This window comes from Rattus rattus, chromosome 5 (genome assembly GCF_011064425.1).
Source record: "Rattus rattus isolate New Zealand chromosome 5, Rrattus_CSIRO_v1, whole genome shotgun sequence".
Classification (NCBI taxonomy): Eukaryota; Metazoa; Chordata; class Mammalia; order Rodentia; family Muridae; genus Rattus; species Rattus rattus.
The window spans coordinates 73486469-73513420 of record NC_046158.1 but is presented as its reverse complement, the minus strand read 5'-3'; positions in this window follow the sequence as shown (position 1 = coordinate 73513420).

Here is a 26952-nt window from a genome sequence, read left to right as displayed (position 1 = left end):
ATGGGTCTTGAAAGTTAAAGGTAAAATTCAGAAATTTGATTTCAAATGATGTAGGGGAAATGGCAGGGGGAGGGGGAATGGATATGTTTTCCAAGAGGCCAGAAAAACAGTTATTGTAACTGCTGCCGTGGGTCGTTCTGCTTTGTTCCCAGAGGTGATTTTCTCTTTTCTTATTTCTGTTTCTTTTTCTTTTTACTATACTCAGTTTCAAAAATAGTTGGGAGAATGGCTGAGCAGTTGAAAAATCTTGAAGGTGTTAAGCAAAGGTACCAAAGAAACCAAACAAACAAACAGTCTGAGAAAGAAAAACGAAATGGTTTACTCTGCTCTCTCTTTTCTGAAAGTGTTGTAGAGTTGACTGTGCAACTAGAAAAAAAATGAGAGTGAAATTGGAAGCAATGGAGAGTCAAGGAGCAAGAGAAAAAGAAGAACAAAAGATCTCAGTCTCAGTGACTGAGCAAGAGAGAGGAAGTTTCCCACAAGAAGAAGAAGGAGGAAAAGAAACTGCGGTGGAGGATAGCCAGTTCAGAGAAAGGATGAAAGGGCAGGAGGATAATTTGATGAAATAACCCATTTTGAAAGGAAAGGTTAATCTACAGTTAGAGGAAGGGTAGCCCTGGGTCATAAAATCAACATCAGCTTTCCCAGTATTGTATAAAATATGCTTGCTAAGGGAGTGGAACAAGGAAATGAGAAGATAGGACAGCCTTCTATGGAAATGACAGGTCTTAGATATTTTAAAGAGGCCATGGATTTATAGGCTATTGACTCACTATATGTGAAACAATTTCTAAATAACTGAGCTTCTCAAAACAAATGCATTCCTCAAGACGGGAAGGAATTGGTAACAGCTATACTTGAGGTCAGTCAGCAGTTGCAATAGTTACCTTGGTGGAGGGAAGAAGCCACAAATATTGAACAGCAAAATATACTGAAATAGCAAAAGACTAGTCTAGGTGAAGGATATGCAATACTGATGCAATCTGAAGATGCTAATATAGAACAACGTTGCTTAGTGCCTTTAAAAGCATGGGACAAAGTTGATGAGCCTGGAGAAAAGTCCACCTCATTTACGAAGATTTTTACAAGGCTCTGAAAAAGCCTTCACTTATTTATTTTAATTATTTAATTCATTCATTTATTTAAAAAAGATGAGTCTCATCTGTGAACGAGGACATATCAGACCCTGACCCAGGCAGATGGTGATAGAAATATTGGCATATGAAAATGGGGATACAGAATGTAAAATGTTAGTAGACCTTTAAAGACACAAGCAGCACCTGTGGACAAATGGATGAGGGGTATGACCAATATTGGGTTTAATGTGTACAGTGCTAATACAATAGGGCAAGGCATAGCTAGAGAGAGGTCTCTAATATCAAAATGCCCAGGGCTTCAAACATGATCATTTGCAAAGAGATTGTGACCAAAACGAAAGCCTGGGATCTCAAAATATCTGCTATGTTAACTGTGAGGCAATGTATTCTTAAGTCTCGAACTGAAAGGAAGCCTAAGCTTCTGGGGTGGGATCCATATGCATTCATCAATGGCCAACATTGGATTCAGGAAAGCTAATTCAAAAGAGACATTCTGTCCTTCAGTCCTTTTTTTTGTTTTTGTTTTTGTTTTCCCTCAGGGCCAGCTGAAAGAATGGAAACAGTCACCTAGGGAAGAATGAGGTTGGGAAGACCCGCTAGAATGTACCAGAGCCCTGGGAAATGAGAGACTCGTAGGACTCAAAGAGTGGGAGCCCTAGATGAAAGGCCCTACAGTGGGGAGAGGGAACTTATTGAATTTACCTCCAGCCAAAAGACAGGGCATCAAGTGAGAGGTAGATTTGCTATCCCATAGCCAAAACTCTGACCCATAATTCTTCCTGTCTGAAAGAAATGCAGAGGTGGGAATAGAGAAGAGCCTGAGGAAAAGAAGATTCAGTGAAAGGCCCAGAGTGGTTTCCAGCTCAAGGGAAGGCCCCAAGACCTGACACCATTACCGAGGCTATGGGGCATTCACAAAAAGGGACCTATCATGACTGCCCTTCAAAAAACCCAACAAGGAGGTGAAAGACTCAGATGCAGGTATGTGTACCCAACCCATGAACAGAAGCTGCTGACCCCTCTTGTTGAATTAGGGAAAAGTTGGAGGAAGTTAAGGAGAAGGGAAACCCTGTAGGAGGACCAGCAGTCTCAATTAACCTGGACACCTGAGTTCTCTTAGACACTGGACACCAACTAGGCAGCATATATCAGCTACACATATACAACTGAGGACTCCCGGGTCTGGATTCAGTCAGAGAAGATGCACCTAAAACTTAAGAGACTGAAGGCCCCAGGAAGTTTAGAGGTCTGGTGGGGGATTGGGGGGCGGGGTCCTCGTGGAGACCAGGAGGGGGGATGTGAGGGAGCGGAAGCGTGAGATGTGGAACCCTTTGGGGGTGGACTGGGAGGGGAATAAAATCTGGAGTGTAAAAATAAAATTAATTAATTAATTTAGAAAAAAGATAATACAGGTGCCTGGCACAGATACTGTAATAAAAAAAAAAAAAAAGAAAAAAAGAAATTGATCTATGCCCAGACCCTAGGGAGCTCCCAGATACTGAGTCACCAAACAGAAACATACATGGTCTGGGGCACCTGGCACAAATATAGCAGAGGTTGGTCTGTTCAGGCCTTATTGGGAGAAGATGTACTTAATCCTAGAGATACTTGAGGCCCCAGAGAAGGGGGAGGCCTGGTAGGGAAAGCACCCTCTCAGAAGCAAACAGGACGATCTTCCTGGTTCCTGCCGCCGGCGGAGAGCTCGTGGGCAGCACCCCGAGAGCGAACTTGAGCCTCGGGACCACAGGTAAGACCAACTTTTCTGCTGCAAGAGACCTGCCTGGTGAACTCGGGACACACGGAGGCAGAATTCCTCTAGGACCGGGCACTTCCGGTGTTTACCGGGAGTCCCAAACCCGAGGATCCCGGCCCACAGCAGCTCTCTGCTCCCAGACCCCATGGGAAAGAGACCTCACTGCCTGGTCAGGTGGGCACTCCTGAGGCTGCAGAGAGGAAGAGACCACCAACACTGCCCACCCCTGCCCACATCCCTGGCCCAAGAGGAAACTGTATACAGCCTCTGGGTTCCCGTGGAGGAGGGCCCAAGAGCAGCAGGACCGTTGCGTCTGAGACACCTCCAGAACCTGAAGGAACTACCGGATAAACAGTTCTCTGCACCCAAATCCCGTGGGAGGGAGGCTAAACCTTCAGAGAGGCAGACACGCCTGGGAAACCAGAAGAGACTGCACTCTGCACATACTGATTCAGAGAAAACACCAAATCCATCTGGAACCCTGGTGCATGGAAGCTCCCGGAAAGGCGGCGTGAATCTTCCTGGTTGCTGCCCCATGGAAGCTCATAAGCAGCACCCACGAGCAAACTTGAGCCTCAGGACCACAGGTAAGACCAACTTTTCTGCTGCAAGTGACCTGCCTGGTGAACTCAAAACACAGGCCCACAGGAACAGCTGAAGACCTGTAGAGGAAAAACTACACGCCCAAAAGCAGAACACTCTGTCCCCATAACTGGCTGAAAACAAAACAGGAAAACAGGTCTACAGCACTCCTGACACACAGGCTTATAGGACAGTCTAGCCACTGTCAGAAATAGCAGAACAAAAGTAACACTAGAGATAATCTGATGGCGAGAGGCAAGCACAGGAACCAAGCAACAGAAACCAAGACTACATGGCATCATCAGGCCCAATTCTCCCATCAAAACAAACATGGAATATCCAAACACACCAGAAAAGCAAGATCTAGTTTCAAAATCATATTTGATCATGATGCTGGAGGACTTCAAGAAAGACATGAAGAACTCCCTTAGAAACACAGAACTCCCTTAGAAAACATAAAGGGAAAACATAAATAAACAAGTAAAGCCTATAGAGAATCCTGAAAAATCCTGAAAGAATTCCAGGAAAACACAATCAAACAGTTGAAGGAATTAAAAATGGAAATAGAAGCAATCAAGAAAGAACACATGAAACAACCCTGGATATAGAAAACCAAAAAAGAGACAAGGGCTGTAGATACAAGCTTCACCAACAGAATACAAAGAGATGGAAGAGAATCTCAGGAGCAGAAGATTCCATAGAAATCATTGACTCAACTGTCAAAGATAATGTAAAAAAAGCGGAAAAAAAGCTACTGGTCCAAAACATACAGGAAATCCAGGACTCAATGAGAAAGATCAAACCTAAGGATAATAGGTATAGAAGAGTGAAGACTCCCAGCTCAAAGGACCAGTAAATATCTTCAACAAAATCATAGAAGAAAACTTCCCTAACCTAAAAAAAGATACCCATAAGGCATACAAAAACCTACAGAACTCCAAATAGATTGGACCAGAAAAAAACACCTCCCGTCACATAATAGTCAAAACACCAAAAGCACAAAATAAAAAAAGAATATTAAAAAGCAGTAAGGGAAAAGGTCAAGTAACATATAAAAAAGGCAGACCTATCAGAATCACACCAGACTTTTAGCCAGAAACTATGAAGGCCAGAAGATCCTGGACTGATGTCATACAGACCCTAAGAGAACACAAATGCCAGCCCAGGTTACTGTATCCTGCAAAACTCTCAATTAACATAGATGGAGAAACCAAGATATTCCATGACAAAACCAAATTTACACAATATCTTTCTACAAATCCAGCACTACAAGGATAATAAATGGTAAAAGCCCAACATAAGGAGGCAAGCTATACCCTAGAAGAAAGGCAAGAAACTAATCGTCTTGGCAACAAAACAAAGAGAAGAAAAAGCACACAAACATAACCTCACATCCAAATATGAATATAACAGGAAGCAATAATCACTATTCCTTAATATCTCTCAACATCAATGGCCTCAACTCCCCAATAAAAAAGACATAGATTAACAAACTGGATGCATAGCAGGACCCTGCATTCTGCTGCCTACAGGAAACACACCTCAGAGACAAAGACAGACACTACCTCAGAGTGAAAGGCTGGAAAACAACTTTCCAAGCAAATGGTCAGAAGAAGCAAGCTGGAGTAGCCATTCTAATATCAAATAAAATCAATTTTCAACTAAAAGTCATCAAAAAAAAGATAAGGAAGGACACTTCATATTCATCAAAGGAAAAAATCCACCAAGATGAACTCTCAATCCTAAATATCTATGCCCCAAATACAAGGGCACCTACATACGTAAAAAGAAACCTTACTAAAGCTCAAAACACATTGCACCTCACACAATAATAGTAGGAGATTTCAACACCCCACTCTCATCAATGGACAGATCATGGAAACAGAAATTAAACAGAGCATGACAGACTAAGAGAAGTCATGAGCCAAATGGACTTAACAGATATTTATAGAACATTCTACCTAAAGCAAAAGGATATACCTTCTTCTCAGCTCCTCATGGTACTTTCTCCAAAATTGACCATATAATTGGTCAAAAAAACGGCCTCAACAGGTACAGAAAGATAGAAATAATCCCATGCGTGCTATCAGACCACCACGGCCTAAAACTGGTCTTCAATAACAATAAGGGAAGAATGCCCACATATACGTGGAAATTGAACAATGCTCTACTCAATGATAACCTGGTCAAGGAAGAAATAAAAAAAAAATTAAAACTTTTTAGAATTTAATGAAAATGAAGGTACAACATACCCAAACTTATGGGACACAATGAAAGCTGTGCTAAAGGAAAACTCATAGCGCTGAGTGCCTGCAGAAAGAAACAGGAAAGAGCATATGTCAGCAGCTTGACAGCACACCTAAAAGCTCTAGAACAAAAAGAAGCAAATACACCCAGGAGGAGTAGAAGGCAGGAAATAATCAAACTCAGAGCCGAAATCAATCAAGTAGAAACAAAAAAGGACCATAGAAAGAATCAACAGAACCAAAAAGTTGGTTCTTTGAGAAAATCAACAAGATAGATAAACCCTTAGCCAGACTAACGAGAGGACACAGAGAGTGTGTCCAAATTAACAAAATCAGAAATGAAAAGGGAGACATAACTACAGATTCAGAGGAAATTCAAAAAATCATCAGATCTTACTATAAAAGCCTATATTCAACAAAACTTGAAAATCTGCAGGAAATGGACAATTTCCTAGACAGATACCAGGTACCGAAGTTAAATCAGGAACAGATAAACCAGTTAAACAACCCCATAACTCCTAAGGAAATAAAGCAGTCATTAAAGGTCTCCCAACCAAAAAGAGCCCAGGTCCAGACGGGTTTAGTGCAGAATTCTATCAGACCTTCATAGAAGACCTCATACCAATATTATCAAACTATTCCACAAAATTGAAACAGATGGAGCACTACGAATTCCTTCTATGAAGCCACAATTACTCTTATACCTAAACCACACAAAAGACCCAACAAAGAAAAGAACTTCAGACCAATTTCCCTTATGAATATCGATGCAAAAATACTCAATAAAATTCTGGCAAACCCGAATCCAAGAGCACATCAAAACAATCATCCACCATGATCAAGTAAAACTTCATCCCAGGCATGCAGGGATGGTTTAATATCTGGAAAACCATCAACGTGATCCATTATATAAACAAACTGAAAGAACAAAACCACATGATCATTTCATTAGATGCTGAAAGCATTTGACAAAATTCAACACCCTTCATGATAAAAGTCCTGGAAAGAATAGGAATTCAAGGCCCATACCTAAACATAGTAAAAAGCCATATACAGCAAACCAGTGGCTAACATTAAACTAAATGGAAGAAACTTGAAGCAATCCCACTAAAATCAGGGACTAGACAAGGCTGCCCTCTCTCTCCTACTTATTCAATATAGTTCTTGAAGTTCTAGCCAGAGCAATCAGACAACAAAAAAGGAGGTCAAGGGATACAGATCGGAAAAGAAGAAGTCAAAATATCACTATTTGCAGATGATATGATAGTATATTTAAGTGATCCCAAAAGTTCCACCAGAGAACTACTAAAGCTGATAAACAACTTCAGCAAAGTGGCTGGGTATAAAATTAACTCAAATAAATCAGTAGCCTTCCTCTACACAAAAAAGAAAACAAGCGAGAAAGAAATTAGGGAAATGACACCCTTCATAATAGATCCAAATAATATAAAAGTACCTCGGTGTGACTTTAACCAAGCAAGTAAAAGATTTGTACAATAAGAACTTCAAGACTCTGAAGAAAAGAAATTGAAGAAGACCTCAGAAGATGGAAAGATCTCCCATGCTCATGGATTGGCAGGATTAATATAGTAAAAATGGCCATTTTACCAAAAGCGATCTACAGATTCAATGCAATCCCCATCAAAATACCAATCCAATTCTTCAAAGGTTAGACAGAACAATTTGCAAATTCATCTGGAATAACAAAAAACCCAGGATAGCTAAAACTATCCTCAACAATAAAAAAGGACTTCAGGGAATCACTATCCCTGAACTCAAGCAGTATTACAGAGCAATAGTGATAAAAACTGCATGGTATTGGTACAGAGACAGACAGATAGACCAATGGAACAGAATTGAGGACCCAGAAATGAACCCACACACCTATGGTCACTTGATTTTTGACAAAGGAGCCCAAACCATCCAATGGAAAAAAGATAGCATTTTCAGCAAATGGTGCTGGTTCAACTGGAAGTCAACATGTAGAAGAATGCAAATCGATCCATGCTTATCGCTCTGTACAAAGCTTAAGTCCAAGTGGATCAAGGACCTCCACATCAAACCAGATACACTCAAACTAATAGAAGAAAAACTAAGGCAGCATCTTGAACACATGGGTACTGGAAAAATTTCCTGACCAAAACACCAATGGCTTATGTTCTAAGATCAAGAATCAACAAATGGGATCTCATAAAACTGCAAAAGCTTCTGTAAAGGCAAAGGACACTGTGGTTAGGACAAAACGGCAACCAACAGATTGGGAAAAATCTTTACCAATCGTACAACAGATAGAGGCCTTATATCCAAAATATACAAAGAACTCAAGAAGTTAGACCGCAGGGAGACAAATAACCCTATTAAAAAATGGGGGTCAGAGCTAAACAAAGAATTCACAGCTGAGGAATGCCGAATGGCTGAGAAACACCTCAAGAAATGTTCAACATCTTTAGTCATAAGGAAATGCAAATCAAAACAACCCTGAGATTTCACCTCACACCAGTGAGAATGGCTAAGATCAAAAACTCAGGTGACAGCAAATGCTGGAGAGGATGTGGAGAAAGAGGAACACTCCTCCATTGTTGGTGGGGTTGCAGACTGGTACAACCATTCTCGAAATCAGTCTGGAGGTCCCTCAGAAAATTGGACATTGAACTGCCTGAGGACCCAGCTATACCTCTCTTTGGCATATACCCAAAAGATGCCCCAACATATAAAAAGACACATGCTCCACTATGTTCAAAGCAGCCTTATTTATAATAGCCAGAAGCTGGAAAGAACCCAGATGCCCTTCAACAGAGGAATGGATACAGAAAATGGGGTACATCTACACAATGGAATATTACTCAGCTATCAAAAACAACGACTTTATGAAATTCGTAGGCAAATGGTTGGAACTGGAAAATATCATCCTGAGTGAGCTAACCCAATCACAGAAAAGACACACATGGTATGCACTCATTGATAAGTGGCTATTAGCCCAAATGCTTGAATTACCCTAGATGCCTAGAACAAATGAAACTCAAGACGGATGATCAAAATGTGAATGCTTCACTCCTTCTTTAAAAGGGGAACAAGAATACCCTTTGCAGGGAATAGAGAGGCAAAGATTAAAACAAAGACTGAAGGAACACCCATTCAGAGCCTGCCCCACATGTGGCCCATACATATACAGCCACCCAATTAGACAAGATGGATGAAGCAAAGAAGTGCAGGCCAACAGGAGCCGGATGTAGATCGCTCCTGAGAGACACAGCCAGAATACAGCAAATACAGAGGTGAATGCCAGCAGCAAACCACTGAAATGAGAATAGGACCCCCAGAATCAGAGAAAAGAACTGGAAGAGCTTGAAGGGGCTTGAGACCCCATATGTACAACAATGCCAAGCAACCAGAGCTTCCAGGGACTAAGCCACTACCTAAAAGACTATATATGGACTGACCTTGGACTCTGACCTCATAGGTAGCAATGAATATCCTAGTAAGAGCACCAGTGGAAGGGGAAGCTAAGACCAAACCCCCAGTGAACTAGACTGTTGGGCGAAGGGCGGCAATGGGGGTGGGTGGGGAGGGCAACACCCATAAGGAAGGGGAGGGGGGAGGGGGATGTTTGCCCGGAAACCGGGAAAGGGAATAACACTTGAAATGTATATAAGAAATACTCAAGTTAATAATAATAGTTAAAAAAAAAAGAAGACACAGAAGGAACACCCATTCAGAGCCTGCCCCACATGTGGCCCATACACATAAAGCCACCCAATTAGACAAGATGGATGAAGCAAAGAAGTGCAGGCCGACAGGAGCCGGATGTAGATCGCTCCTGAGAGACACAGCCAGAATTCAGCAAATACAGAGGCGAATGCCAACAGCAAACCACTGAACTGAGAACGGGACCCCCGTTGAAGGAATCAGAGAAAGAGCTGGAAGAGCTTGAAGGGGCTCGAGACCCCATATGTACAACAATGCCAAGCAACCAGAGCTTCCAGATACTAAGCCACTACCTAAAGACTATACATGGACTGACCCTGGACTCTGACCTCATAGGTAGCAATGAATATCCTAGTAAGAGCACCAGTGGAAGGGGAAGCCCTGGGTCCTGCTAAGACTGAACACCCAGTGAACACGTGATTGTTGGGGAGGGCGGCAATGGGGGGAGGATGGGGAGCGGAGGGATTAGGGGATGTTGCCCGAAACCGGAAGGGAATAACACTCAAAATGTATATAAAAATACTCAAGTTAATAAAAAAAAAAAAAAAAAAAGCAAACCCGGACTAAGAATGGGATGAGGAACTTTGGGAGGAGGGACCTAGAGATGGGGCAATGACTGGTATGTAATTAAAAAAAATTGATCCATTTCAGTCAAGGAATATTATGCAACAAAGAACGTTAGAGACAGAATCAATAATGCTCTGCTAACTGTAAATTTTCTGAAAGTTAACGAAAAAGGAACAAAAGCAATCTAAAGACCACGGATTATAGGAAAGAAAAAGAAAACAAAAAAAAAGGCACATAATGGTGAATTAAATCAGCCTAGATACTATAAGAATGTATTGACATCAAAATGGAATCTAGTGATAGTTTTGTATTGAGGATGCAGATTTCTTTATATATCCACAGAAAGCGAAAAGTCATGGATACCATCAAAACAGATAGAGATTAGAATTGAGAGGAAAAAGTCCCCTGAAGACTTTGGCTAGTGACCCAAACCTTGCTCATTTCATTGATGATGTCTGTGTTTATAATTTCCTGGTCCATGCAGCATAATTAATGGCTTGAAACAGAAGGGGTAAATGTAGAGACAATTTTTGAATTTTTGTTTCTTTAAAAACACAGAAGTATTATAAGACAGTATTTTCATTTCAAGCCCATGTGTGGGGATATGGGGCTGCTTCAACTGACCACATGAGCTGCCTGTGATTTTGTCACCTGCAGATAGTTTCTGAGATTATGGGACCTTTAAAATTCTGGGAGCCTTTTATAGTATATATAAAGGAAGGAGCCCTGAGAAGAAGGTATGGTGATTGTTGGTTATTTAGGGAGGTTGGTGGCAGTTTGTTGGTAATCATGCTCAAAGAAGAAATAAAGGGAAAAATTTAGATGCAGAGATTTCTATCTCTCTCTACTCTATCCTTCTTTCTCTTCTGTTTAGTTTTAGATAGAAAAACCTGAGAGATACAGGATAGCAAAAAAGAAGAACCCCCAAAATAGTAAAAGACCAGCTGCACAACAACACATCCTGGGTACAAGGATGATCATATTTGATTTTCTATAGACCATAGGTCATTTGGGAAATGAATTCTGTTCTCAAAATTACAATTCATGTAAAAATACAAATGTATGCTAATACAATTATTAAGAAAAATTTATTTAAAATAAGTTTTCCACGTCTTCTGGAACAGCATTCTTTAGCTTGTGAAGGACAAGAATACCAAAAATGAATGGAAAGTGCTATTCTGTGTCTTGTGGAATATAATATAGTGAATAAACTCAAGCGATTATGTAATTTTAAAAATAAAATAACAAAGGTGTTTATAGCCCTCTTTGAACATCAAATTTTCCAGATACAGGTTAAGAATCCAAGAAATATGAAGAAAAGTTTCATATTTTGAAAATGACCAGGAAATCCAAAGCAGTACACATATTCTCATGTCATGATTAATCTTTAGGTCTTTTGTTTTATTTCTGAGGACCACCCTCAGCATAACCATATAAATAGACAAGATTTCTTCACGACATCTATTCTTCTCATTCTCCTGCATTCATTTTTTTCAGTTTCATCAAATTAAACAGAAATCTGTAAAACATAGTTTAAATCAGGTTATGGTAACTTCTGTGAACACAGTTCTCTGTAACAGAAAGGGAAAAATTACAGACTGAGCACTCAAACAGATTGGACCATATAATGAGTAAATATTTTTAATTTTTTTTTATTTCAGGTATCAGATCAGCTGTGATGAATACACCTGCAATAGTTAAATATTATGGTAGATGGTGTGATACAAATACATGAAAGAAAATGTCCCAATTAAAGCACCTGTACCACTTTTGTACATAATACATTTTAGCATGTGATCTCTTCCATGTTGTCTCCAGCAGAATGTTTTTCTCCCTAGCTCCTTCTGAGTCAGACCAAGAATAGGAGGTATAACACCCATGCTATAGTATAAGACACAACTGTTTTCATTAACTGCCCTACATGATATACCACTATCATTCCTGTGTCATTTTAATCTTTTCTGTTCACTTTTTTTCTTTTCATATCAATGAGTTATTATCTTTCAGCTATAATGTGCTTTTCATAAGTGAAGTGCGAAACTTCTGATTTCTTTGGAGACTCCATTGTGTCATGTGATATTTTCCTGGAAATTTGTCTTATGAGAGGATATTTTTGCCGAAGTAGACATGTGCAGAGAACAGTCACATGATGTTTTTCTAGAAACATCTGAGGAAAAGGGAATGTGATTTTTTTGCTAGAGCAGACACTTGAAAGAACACATGATGTTTGGAATATAACCCAACAGTGTGGATAGTGTGGTACAGTATTGGCTTGCCTTTCCATTCTTCATTAGTCATTGAGATAGCTGATACTTGTCTTCACTAATGACACTGCATGATTTTGATTGGCCTTGTCACTCTTTGTTGGTCATCATTTGTCATGACATATGGAGAGAAATACACTGAAGAACTTCTGGTGGTATTCTGATAGCTTCTTACTGCTTCTGTGGACACAGGCTGATTGGCAGAGCCCCCTTGTTTCTTCTGAATTGAATTGCATTTGCTGATATGCAAATGGTGTTTTCTATTGGATCCAGCTGGCACAACTGATTTATGTGAACTGAACTGCTGATATACTAATAACAGAGACTGGATTTGCCTCAAAGGATTATTTCTAAACAGGGCTACATTCTCCTTTGCCTTATTAACTTTTTCCTTTCCACTAACTCTGGTGAGTAGTGGCCTAGAAGCTAAGTTAAAGCATTTAAGTTTACTCATTAAAGTAGATTTTGAAAAATAAGCCTTCATATACCCTTCTTTTTAATCCATCCAATATGACAGGACCTAACAAATATTCCGTTATGACTAATTATTTTAAGAGAATTTCAATTATCTTAAAGTAGTGTATTAGTCAGTTCCCTAAAGTCATGGAACTTCTGGAGTGTCTCTATATATTAAGGGAAATTATTGTGATAACTTACAGTCTGCAGTCTACTAAGTCATCAATGGGCAACTGTAAATGGGAAGTCCAGGAATCTAGTAGTTGCTCAGATCCATGAGGATAGGTGTTTCCAATGGTCTTCTGCATAAGTTGGAATCCTGAAGAAGTAGATTCCATCAATCTTTTTGGCAAGTAAGCGGGAGCAGACAAAGAAGAAAGCAAGACTTCTTTTCTCCATTGTTCTCATGTAGGTCTCCAGCAGAAGGTGTGTACCGCCATACCTGGACCTAGGCTGTCCTTTATTTGGAACTTGCTCTGTCCCAGGCTGTCTTGAGTTCAGTCATCTGCTTGCCTCTGTCTCATGGGATTAAAGTAGTGTACCACCTTGCCTGGGCCTAAGGTTTTCATGGACACTATACTCCAAGATCTGGATCAAAACCCTGTGTCTTCCAGCCCCAAGACCTGGATCATAGGTGTGCCCTCCATTTCTGGATTCTAATATACTCCAGACAAAGTCAAGTTGACAACATGGAACAGTCATCATAGATGGTGAAATACCCACATTAGTTTTCCTGTGACACTTAAATACTTCAATTTAAAAGCAAGACTGAAGATTGAAAGCCTTCTTCACTCAGCCACAACGTGATCTCTGATACTGCTAGCTCCTATTAAAATAATTCTGACTCTATAGAGCTTCTTCATGCCTGAAGGGTATCTTTTTACCTTGTAATTCAGTAGCATTTAGGGTGATTAGAGAAGTTTTGGAGGAGAGGGCAAACTAGAGAAAACAAAGTGGATGAAATTAAAAGAAGAAATTGTACTATATCAAAATAACATTTCAAAATTACTAATATGAGTAAGATTTGTAATCATCATGGGCAGCTTATCAATATTCAGTAAATGTAGTGGCATATCAATAACTGCATAACATATACCGAGCAGTGATAAGTGGTTAACGGACACAACCTACTGGAATGTTCATCATCAAGGTCCTCATAGTAGGGTAGACTGTGAGTAGATGGATATACTCATTTAGAGTCTTTTTCGAGATTATCTGATGAACTTAAAGATAATCGATTCTAACACACTTTATACCTTATGTGTGATACTTTTTTCATGTCTTTTTTTAATCCAATTTATTTCTATTTTATGAACTATTGATTTGAAAAAGAATTGAAAAAAAAAACTGGTCCTGACTACAGGTACTAGAGTAGCACTACTAAGAATATGGAGCAATTCTTCATCTGCTTTGTAGTTCATTGTAGAATCTATCAGTATCTAACTGTACTACAAATCTAACAATAACTACTTTCTTTTCTGAGAATGTGTTTCATGTCATTCACTCATGACATTTTTTAAGTTTTAAAATTTTTGTCCTCTAAATCCTATTTGTGGCAAGACATAAAACCAGGTTCAATCTATATTTATGACTAGTCATTCCAATATTTTCACTTCTCTGAATTTCAGTTAACTTTGCTAACCAGTAGTATGGGTATTGCTTGGCATTGGCTTGAAATAAAGAATCTCAAAGTTTCTCAAAAAAAGTGGCATTTACCTCAGATCCCATGTGACTTACGTTCATAGGTACATAGTTCACTCTGTTATGAAGAGTGTAAAATGTAAAGGAACTCACAGAGCACTAAGAATGACACCAACCACAGACAATATTAGATGTTATTGCCACATTCACTGCATTTAATTAGCTGGGACCTCAGCTAACAATGAGAAACACCAGCATCACCTAAATCCTTAACTTCAACTCATTTTGCTTCTAAATGTCTTCTTAGAAGCATTTTGCTGCTTTGAAACTCCTTAAATAGAGCAAGGCGAAACCTGAGTGCCTGCTTAGAATTAAGACTAGAAAATATTCACATATAAATCACCCCAGAATATTTTAATTTAATAGCAACAGGTTCACTTACTCAACATTAACCTCTGCCTCGGGTACATGGAAATCTTGCTCAAAACCTCTTCCTGGTCAGTGTTTGGTATTAGTCCAGGAAGAGAATTAGAGTATGGTTTAAAAAGCGTGGGCTGAGTACTTGTTTGAAGAATTCATAATCCAGGATTGTTGTTCTACATCATGCTTCTTCCTTCATGACGCTCAGACACATTTCCATATCAAACAGGAACTCCATCTTCATGTTAGGATCTTCTCTGGGTTGATTTTTAATGTTAAAACTCTGGTGAAAGTGAACCAGCTCTCTCTTATTCAAGGTTAACAAGGCCTATATAAACCTTGGTGAGTTGGTAGGCATTTTTGAAGTGAGCATACATATCGTGTATGGTTGCCAGAAAACTTCATTAACATAAAGAGGAATTCCAAGTATATAAACCTGTAATCTGGCCATGAGGCTATTATGTGACTGACTACGTAAGAAGGATGGAGTGAGACTGATGCCCTACAACATCCTTAAAATTAATCAGAAAGGCTAACAGGTTTGCTTTGGGGAATTAGTATTGGTATTTTAAGTGAAGTATGTTGGCTATCTAAAGAAATGTCAATATTCTCTTGAAAGTAAAATATTCTAACATCATTATAGTTCAATTCTCATCATTTGTTAGAATCATTGACTCACAAGTTCAGAAGAATTGTGACAAGGAGTATCAGAATGAATATCAACATTTCCACAGACTGACTGCTTCAAATTAAGAAGCTCGAATATTATGTAATTAGTATGAAATGGACAAGGAAAATAAGGGGAATATCCTGGGTTAAGGTACACACTGGAAAGGATAGGGAAGGCTTTTTGTAGTGAAGATCTTTGCAAGAATCTGCTCATATCCAGAAAACAGGCAGCAGAGAAGGAAGAGGGAAGACTTGCAGTAACACTGCTTTTAAGCACTTAGCTAAGCACCTATGTTAGGAACTTGTGCCTGGCACAGTGCAGTTACTCTCTAACATTTTGAATATATATTTTTATGTCTGTCAGTGCTAAAACTAGTAACAACTTGCTTCCTGTTCTGAATTTCTGTTATTTACTAAACCCTCTCAGCCTCCACGTCCTACCCACTTAAGCTTGCATGATTTTGGAGTAATTGCTTTACTGCTATGATCTAAGCTTATCATTTTTCCTTGACTAAAGTGGTGTAATGAATTGTGAGAATTTCCTCCTGATCCTTGTGATACTGCAAAATTCACAAAATATTATAAATAGCTGCCTTGTCTTCATTCAAACTGTAAAGCTAACATCATAATACAAGAGTAGCTATAGCAATGTGATGCCTTACTATTCCTTGTCAACATCATTCACTGGGCTTTGGTGTCAACCAAGACTAGAGACCGATATCTATGCATGTCTGTGAGGAATTTTCCAAAAGACGTTTAACTGAGGTCTGAATACCTCCCTGAATATAGATCTATTACCCAATGGGTTGGAGTCCTTGACTGAAGGAAAAGAAAATGATGAGTAAATCAACTGATCAGCAACCATCCTTTATCTATTTTTGCTTTATAAGTGAGTAGGCAAAGTGACCACTGCTTCAAGTCCTTTGCCATGGATTTCCTTGTCATAATGGACTGAATTCTTCTGAACCGGAGCCCAAGTTTCTCTCTCTCTCTCTCTCTCTCTCTCTCTCTCTCTCTCTCTCTCTCTCTCTCTCTCTCTCCTTTTTTCCCTCAAATATAAATATCTGGTCACAACAAAGAAAAGGGAAACAAATATTGACAATGTACAAACAAATGAACATAGTGATGTCAAAATAAAGCCCTATTTTTGAAACCAGGAAGCCTTTAGGTAGAATGTAATGCTATACTGACTCTGTACTATATTCTACATGTTCAAAAAGTCAACCTTTTTTTTTTTAATGAGCTGAAATTTGCCTCCCTTAGAAATACTTTTCTCCCTTCCTTGAGTCCCTAGGGATTGTCTAGTCATCTTTATATTATTACACTCACTGGAGTTCTAGATAAAATTTACACTATGATTTCTTTTGCTATAGACCCACATTCAGTCCCATATATTAGTATTCTGATGTCAGTTACAATTCAATGCTTTAAATGCACTGTTGTGTGAACTCCTCCAAGTACCCCATGTGGTTGTCACTATCAGGCCAATTTTAACAGATTTAAAAAAAATTGTATAGAAAGATTTGATAACTCAATGGAACATGCAGCTTCTCAGCACACCTTCTCATGCCCTCTCCCTGCCAAATATCCCTTTCCATATATCTGACATAGGCAGATCCAGCCAAGCAAATACAGAGAATATTTGCAAAGAGTATTATTTCATTTCATTTGTCAGTATTGTGAAGTGACAAAAACAATTTAAAGTAGAAAGATTTTATTTCGGCTCATGATTTAAGATGATAAAGACTATATGGCAGAGAAGCCATGTTGTCTGTAGGATATTTTGTCTCAGCATCAGGATCTTATAAGCTATAGTAGCTCACAGCTAGAGCTGGAAGTGAAACCTGGCTATAAACTTAAAAGGCCCATGCTCAGTTGGCCACTCTCCTCCAGGTAAGCTCTGTCTCCCCAAAATTTTACAATAGTTTCTAATATAGTTCGAAATAGTTTTAGCAGTGCCAGAACAACTGTTACAACAGAAGACACAATAGAAAATATTTGGTATACAAACTAAAGGACCAAAAAGCATTACGTTTATATGTGATTTTAAATCACTGTATTTAAATAGAAGTGATAAATGGCAATATTAGCATTGCCCCTATTCAACAGTGAATAGGGAGGGTTCCATCTTGGGCTATAAACATGAAAGTTATAAGAAGAAAAAAATTTGAGAAATGTAACTTTCCTTCCATTCAGATTTTTTTTAAAAGGTGATTTAACACTAAGTTTATTGGGATTGCCATTAGCAGTATCTCCTTGTTGGTAAAGATCTAAAGTCATTGGTGAGCTACATGTGCCTGTGAAGTTCAGTGGCATGAGTCATTGTTCATCAGATTTTATAATAAGACACACACACACACACACACACACACACACACACACACACGCACGCACACACACACAGAATAAAAAAAATAAAAGTTAATATAATTAGACTTTCTACTGAGATTGCTTTATATAAACTCAATACCCAATGTACAATGGTGGCTGACATAGAGCATTACAGTTTTGTTATATTATATAATAACTATATCCCAGCATTCTACTCACTATAACTGAAATTTTGATGCAAAATTAAAACTAAGAAGTGGTAATTTTCTAGGACCACAAGACACATAAAACTAAGCAAATGCACTCTAGAACTATAATTTAATTCAATAGCTGACATGGCCTTAAATTTCCTATTTAATTATTATTCTCCTAGCATATTCTTGAAAGTGAATTGCATAACAGAGTGAGATAGCATCCTAGACACTTGAGCCATATTTAAAAATATGGGTTCCATATGCAGGGAATCATGTAATCAATTTTCATGTTCCCTCCATTACTTCAGTTCCAATTTCCCTGTTTTATCTCTTGCTTTTTAGCAGACTGCCAGATTCTGTCTTTCCTTTCTCTTTCCCCTTTTCCCAGAGATCATGTAGATCAACATGGAAAAAAGTAACAGTTTTCCTTCTTAATGTGGACTCTCTCAGCCATCCCCTCTGTCCTCATTCTTTTGTGTTATTACACAACATCTAGAAACATGTTCTTCAAATGACCTAGAGTGGCCGTACATGTCAGAGTCTCAGAAGCACTCTCTATAAGTAGCTCATAGGCACAACACTCTCCAGATGTGCAGAAAGGATAACAGAACCAATAAATGGAACACCCATCCAACAAAGACAAGCTAGATATCAGCAATCAGAAGTATAATCATCAGAAGCTGAAATGCCTAGATGACCAGCATAAAAATACAGCCAATAACATCCAGGGCAGTAAGTACAAAATAGAGTCCCTTAATTCTACTCCACTAGGTCCTTAGAAATGCAATAGAGCTGGGGCACAAGATGAGGACTACAAAATAGCTATTCTGAATATGTACCAGAAAATTAAAAAGAATATGAAGGAATTCACTAATAAAATGTATGAACATGTAAATAAACAGTGGAATAAAATAATGACACTTGGAGATATAAAAGTAAATACAATAACCAAAGAAAACAGAAAATGAGAAAAAACTTAAAAGGAATATTTTAAGAATTTCAAAAGAAACCTTAGAGGCAAGGCTCATAAACAGAATACAAAAGATTGAAGAGAGAATCTCAGGCATTGGTGACAAAATAGAAGAGAAAATTATCTCAGTCAAAGAAAATGTAAAATTTAACAACAATAACAACAAACCAAGGCACAAAACATGCAGGAAATCTGGGACACTATGATAAACCAAATATGAATAATGGGAGTAGAGAAAGGGGAATAGTCAAAGCCACGGAGAACATTTGTAATAAAATCATAATAGAAAAATTTCCTAACCTAAAGACAGTTGTACCTATTAAAGTATAGGGAGTACACAAAACACCAAATAAATGGTACCGGAGAAGAAATCCCCTTAGGCACATAATAATAAAACTTCTAAGTGTACAGAACTACATATATATCAAAAATGAAAGGAAATAATCCACAAACATATAAGGGATGACTTCTTAGAATAACACTTGAATTTTCAATGGAAACTATATCCAGAAGAAGGTGGACAGATATTCTACAAAATCAAAGAGACCACATATGTCATCAAAACTCTATACCCTGTAAAATATTCAATGAAAGGGAAAGAAAAGACATTCCACAAGAAAAACAAACTTAAGATATATCTGCAATTCCAGCAATAATGGAAAGCACTAGAAAGAAAATTTAATTCTGAAGAAGTTGATAATTCTCAAGAATATGCAATAATTAATACTAGGTTAGAAAACTGAGAGGTAGCGAGGGAAGGATGAATATGGAGGGGGGAGCAAGCGATGGAGAAATGGAGAGAGAGAGAGAGAGAAAGAGAGAGAGAGAGAGAGAGAGAGAGATCTTACCAATAAATAACAGGAATCAACAAGCACTGCTCATTGATAACTCTTGTCATCAATGGTCTCAACTTCCTAATAAATAGACAAACAAACAGAGTCTGCTGGGGTATGCCCAATTAGCCAGAGTGGCATGCTGTCTCCCCAGCTCTCCAAAGTCTAGCCACATTTCCACTCATCTTAATCAGATTTGCTTGTCCAGAAGTATGCAGGTTAGATCACTTCCATGCTCCCATCCCCATGCCCACTGACTCCTCTTGGGTTTGCAGACCTGCTGTCTGCACCACCCCCAGCTCAATTGTCACACCACCTCTCTGCATTCCTGCACCCACCCTTCCAATTCCCTACTCACTTGGTGAACAGTGGCACAGTCTGCTATTGGGAGACATGCCCTGTCCTCTGATTTCCATTATCCTGCTCAAGGCTAACAAGCAGAAGACTGCTGCACAAGGAACATTGTGGGTAGGCACCCCTTCTCAATACCTGCTACGTTTGAAACATCCAAGGGCAACTAGATGGTTAAAGCCAGCATAAGGACACAAGCGACAAAACTATGGCAACATGACACCTTCAGAACACAGTTATCTTACCACAGCAAGCCTTGGATATCCTAACACAACTGAACCACAAGAAAATTTCCTTGAATGCAATCTCATTAGAAAGAGAAAGTGCAAAAGAGTCTTAAACTCATTTGGACAGGGGGAAATTTTCTGAACAGAGCACCAGTGGCTCAGTCTCTAAGATCAACAATTGATGAATGGGACCTCATGAAAGGGAACCGCTTCTGTAAGGCAAAAGACACCAGCAATAGGCCAAAACTACAACCTAAAGATTGAAAAAATTCTTCACTAACCCTACATTGAACAGAATGCTAATATCAAAATTAGATAAAGAACTCAAAAATTTAATTACCAGAAAACCAAATAACCTAATTAGAAAATAGGGTACAGAGCTAAACAGAGAATTTACAACAGAAGAATCATAAGTGGCCAAGAACTTAAAGGAATGTTTGAAGTTCTTAGTCATCAGAGAATTGCAAATCAAAACAACCCTGAGATTCCACCTTATACCAGTTAGAATGGATAAGGTCAAACTCAAGTGATAGCACATGCTGGCAAGGATATGGAGAAAGAGGAACACTCCCCCATCATTGATGGAATTGCAAACTTGTAAAACCACTCTGGAAATCAATCTCACACTTCCTCAGAAAATTAGAAATAGTTCTTTCTGAAGACCCAGCAATACCACTCTTGGTCATATACCCAAAAACACCCACCATAGCACAAGAACCTGTGCTCTCCCATTTGGAAACAACTTAGATGTCTCTTAATAGATGAAAGTAGAAAGATAAAATGTGGTAGTACATTTATACATGGGACATCACTCAACTCTTAAATTGAAATCATGTAAATTGAGGGAGCTAGAAATTCATATAATCATAGAGTTAAGATATAGAGTAAGTGACTGACATGGATGTAGGGATAACCCTAGAAAGGGTAAATAGAGTAGACAGCTATGGATGCTAGAGGGGGTGGGGCTATAACAGAAGAATAAGAGAAGAGGAAGAGAGGGATGGACGTTATTTGACACAGAATCCCCTCCTTCCAAAAATAACACCTAATTACTGTTCTTCACATAAAGTTCTTCAGACTTTAAGGCCCCATAGTTGTAGACAACATCTATGCAACTCTGGTCAGGATAAAGTTGAGCTGCTGTCTATCTAGATTCCTTACCACTATGGAGTAAAGTTTATACTGGAAGGTATACTGCACAAAAACAAAAGCAGTAAGTAAACACCAGCTGAGCAACAAACTCAATTTACAAAGATGACCCACCATCAAGATGCATTAGTGCAATGGTGACATAATACTTGTGGGTTAAACCAACCACTATCTGAATGGGTTTAAGTCCAGCACCATGAGAAGGAACCCATTTCTGACATTGGTAAGTGGCTAAGAACCCTAGACTAGATAGGACAGATACCTAAGAGAACACAAATAGTATTATTCTGATAAAGGGACATAACAATAAAATGACTCCTGAAGACATTCTGTATACACAAACATTAGGGTCATGCTCTGCTAATATCCGAGAAGCTTCTTCTTGCAGTGGAGGGGAACAAATAGAGAGATCTACAGTTGGATAAAGTGTAGAGAGTGAGAGATCTTAGAGAACTCAATTCTAGATAGGATGTCTCCATCTCATTCCTCCAACTTAAGGCTCAGGTATCTCTGTGGAAAAGGAAACAGATATTAAGAACCAGCGTGGAAGTAGGGCACTGAGGTAACAAGACATTCCAACCTGGACTGCCCCACAGAAAATCTCACAGAGTCTACAGTAACATGTGCAGGGTATGCAAGGTCTGGCCCTGATGAAGTCCCGGCTCCTGAAATGGGAAGGGGACATAAGCCCATCCCCTAACCCAGAAGCTAGCTCTAATTAATAACTGCTTGTAGATTAAAAATTATCTTCCTTCAGTGAAACCTAACAGGGTGTACCTAGGTATACAAACCACAAAATGAACTCACTGTTATCTCTTCCCCCCTTTACAGGTCTTTATTATGGCTTCCTGTTTGTGCTTTTATGGTATTTCTGCATGTGGACAAATGTGTGTATTTCTGTGTGTATACATGTTTTTTGTGTTTTTTCTTTGGATCTTTTTCTTCTGTTTATTTGACTATTTATTTGATTGTTTTATCCTAATGTGGATTGTTTGTTTTATTTTTATCCTATTTTATTATTAATTTATGTGCCTGTTTGTTTTCTAATGAGTTAGAAAGGATGTGACTGTTGATGGAAGGGAAGATGTGAAGATCTAGGAGGAGTTAAGTGTTGGGAAACCATAATCAAAATGCATTGTATGAAAAAAGAACTATTTCCAGTAAAAAGAAACATAGAAGAAATATTATTCTGAAACACTAATTCTCAAACCTGAATTTCTTTATAATTACAAGAATTCTAAAAAGGGCTGAAATAAAAATAAGTATTATTTTATATATTACCTACTACCATATATGTATATGTATATACAAGCAAATAACTAAAAGGAATAGGACAAATAACCTATGTAGAGAGACACATAGTCTAACCTCTCAGCTATATAGGTATTTGACAGATGGAGAATTAGTATAAAAAAAGCTTGAACAACTGAACTGATATTGGGACTGCCCTCCAGAATTCAGGACAAAATTTGTTTTCCAATATACTCAGAAAAATCAAAGTGCTTTTTCTTCATAGAATTATAATAACAAGCAGAATCAATGCTACAGTAACTTCAGAATGCTCAGGATACATTCAAAATACTCAACAGGCAAAGATGCAAGGATTTGATGTCTCTGGCTGATTAAAGAACGCCACTTGCTAGACACTTAGACATACTAACTGACAGAAACATTAAACAGCTTCAGCAACTCTTCTTATTAGAACAAAAAACTCATTAAAATATTTCTGAGAATTTATATATGAATACTATATTTATATCTTTTCCACTGCTTCTTGTCCTCACTCTCATTCCTTCTATGCCATTCCTACTTACCCACAAACAGAACCCAACACTTTTTTCTAAAGTATTGTTACAAATACATATACACATACATACATACATACTTACATAATACATATGTACTATATGTATTATTATATATGTAAAATGACAGTAGTAAATTCTATGCAGTGATTTCAACCTGTAGTTTGATCAGCACTGGAAAACACATATTTCTGATGGAACTAAGGAACCGAGTCACCAAATTACAGTCATAAAGTAGCAATGAAATAAATATGGGTTGGGGATTCCTAAGACCATCAGAATTATGTTTTCCAATAGTTACAACCCACAGGTTGAGCAACAATGTTCTGCAGGGTCTGTGTTCTCTCCAGATATTGATTGATATATAATCTTGCTTGTGGTTATCAGGCATGGATCCCTTCCTATGGAAAGGTGCTTAAGTTCAATTAGATAATTCTTGCTTACATCAAGGTAGAAGTGCCCCTATTGCTGGGGATGTTGTGTCAGGCCAATTTAAAGGTAACTAGGTAGGACTATTCATTACATGTTCTCTCTCTTTTAGCAGTTTGCACAGTACCCTCTGGTAATATGAGAGTATTGCAGTAAGTACACTTACTCATGTTTAAAACCATTTCTACACATCTAAATGTTGATAATTTCTAATTTCTACAAGACTTCAGCATGGAAGTCCTGTAACGAATGCATCCTAAATGTTTCCTTTGCTTCTCTCTTGGTTTTCCCTAATGTTATTTCTTATTATGGAGGGAATATGATACAGGCTAGCTCACTGGATCTTCTGCTTTTCTTGGTTAACCTGGATTTTAAGAAAGATTACTGTTTCAAGAATCACAGAAATCCTAACAGATGCTTGGTAGCTAAATCTGTGGCCTTATAAGGCATTATCTGTGTTTTTATACCATTTCTGTGTTTTAGAAACCTTTTAGAGGCAAGAGAATGATGAAGATGATGGGCCCACATTCTGAGATTATAAATTAGAATGTGTACCCCTCACCCCCCCCTCCCGCCAAAGACCTGATGCTCATCCTTTTTTATCTGGCTGAAATCCCAGCTTCTCGTTCTGGTTTTAGTTTTTTGTTTTCTTCTGTTGCTTTTTTCCTGGGTTGCATTTCTAGTGCCAGGTGGGAACAATAGCAGAACACTGTGGGGATGAAACACACAGGGAGCTTGCTAAAATACTAATGATGTTCTGCAACAAGGCACAGCCCTCATAAACACAAGGACAGATGTAGCATCAGCTGAGAAAGCCTTACAAAAGTAGTTGGCTTTTCTCTTGAGTCTGCAGTTTCTCTCCAAACTGTGAGGCTTTATCAAATGATGAAACAAGAAGCATTAGTTTCCTACAGCAGTGGCTTTTACACAAAGAATGATAGAAATTCAGACCTGGTATAGATTGCTTACCAAGTTCATCGGAAATAAGTTCTAAATTAATTGTTTTAGTCTCGTAGAGCCTTATCTTAAGCACTTCCATTATGCCTAAAACTGTATGCAAAGAAATTGCATCCTTACTCAACTTCTATTAATAAAAAATTGGGAAGTGTCACTCATTTGCTTGTATATAAAAATTCACCATCTACTTTGTACTGGGAAAATTGTTATTCTCCATCTTATTTATTTTCTTGAGGGTCTGTGAGTATTGTAACTGCATCCCATACACTTCTCTAAATTGTGACAAATTTTCCCTTTGGATTCTCCATTTCTAGAGGAAAATAGCACAATCTCAGATATCAGCAAATTATATTGCTGAGACTACGTAAATATATGCATGATGCTCTGTGCATGACAAGGGCAGCCACGATGCTTCATAACGTAACACCTGTTGAGACATGATGGATATTAAGTATTGTCATATTTTATCAGCTTTTAGCAGTGTGGACTGAGGCATGATGAAAACTGTTACATGCAATATTTTAAATCGAGTTTTTACAGAAACAGCATAGTTAAATAAAAATGGTAACCGTAACATCATGCACTTTCAGCAGTTGGTACTCAGTAAAAACTTGCTTAAATTGATCTCATTGGAGATTTTTAGCATCTCTAGTATACAAATAACCTAATAGCTGTAAGCAGAGACCTAAGTTCCTTTCTTTTTGATATGTTAACAATTGTCTATAAGCAATAGGAGCTCGACAAAAATGGGTTATGACAGGAATCTAACAAGAAGAAGCATTTTGCTCAGTATAGTAAGATTTCATAGCAAGAGATCCAGTAGCCTGACAATAGTTTCCTTCATGTCGTTGGTTTCAATGAGATGTTTGAAATTTAAGAGAAATATTTGTGGTATTTTGCTTCAAAGAAAACAGATGATTTTTCTGCTCACATGGTGACAACAGTAACAACCATGGATTAGAATCTGCCCTCACTGACCATAAATGAGCGTGAACTTCTGTTTTTCATTGTCCCTTCCTGTTGTCATCTCTTCTCGTAACTCTATCTCTCCTCAAAAAACCTTTTCCTCCGTTATTCATGATATTGTATACCTTTTCCCAAATCTGACATATTGATTGATGTTTAAGTAGATCCTTGTATGAAAATGGCATCCAAAACCAAAACAGATCAATGTAAGTCATCCAAGATTGTGTCACTTAGCTCTACAACAAATGTTACAGAAGGAGAATTTTTACCACTGGGGTTATTTGATAAAATTGCAGTTAGATGGATTTTCAAACTTCAGCTTGCAACCCATTATTGTATCAATAAGAAGACATGAATGGAAAGATCCAGAAGAGTACAGAAGAGGGATAAGAGTATAAATGTTACAATACAGAAGAGAAAGGAGACATGCTGTTTCTTTGCATCCCTCATTTAAAGCAGAAGAGTACAAGAAATATAGAAATAAAAACATAATTTTAAAGATCTAATACATTTGAAATTTATTGTTTGATTACTCTGTGATAAAAGTGATATAAAGGAGAATAGATATTTCAAAATATTTAAAAAGCAGAGAACAAAAATATAGTATATGCTATTTAAAATATTTTGATAAAACAAAATCATTTCATATCATTTGACTCATCCATTGCTATTGAAATGTATTCCACCTTTACACCCGCATTCTACTCTTTTCTTATTCTTTTATTCCTCCCTCCCTCTCTCCCTCTCTTTCCTCTCCCTCTCTCCCTCCCTCCCACCCTCCCTCCGTTCTTTTTATTCCTCTTTCCTCTGTCACTCTTTCTCTTGGGAGATTACAAGTTTTGATGGTGCCATTCTAAACTTCATTCAGAATGTGGCATTTTATACATTTGTGCAAGTCAATTGTGTTTTAATCGAATTCTAATACCAAGATTCTCAGAGATTTAAAAATGGAACCCCCATCCTTGAAGGATGAAAGCCAGTACCTTGGAAGAGAGCTGCATCCTGACCTTAGACCTGAGCAGCACTGCAAGTTACAGTGAGCTGCTCCTGTGGGAGGGCAGGCAGCATAGTGTGAGAATTGGAGATGTTGCTTATCATGTGACTAGTTTTTCTCTGCCAAAGCTCTCTCTGGGTAATGGACTTGAGGTTCATTCATACTGTAATAAATAATTAAGTAGCATTTTGAGGCTAGACAAAAGATGAAAGAACTTTAAAGTATCAATTCCTAATCTTGAGGGCCTGGCATGAAGTTAAAAGGTCATCCTGAAGTTATTAAATCACCAGTATCCTGCAGGTAATTTCACACTTCAGATCTTGGGAAAAGAGTTAATAAATAAAAA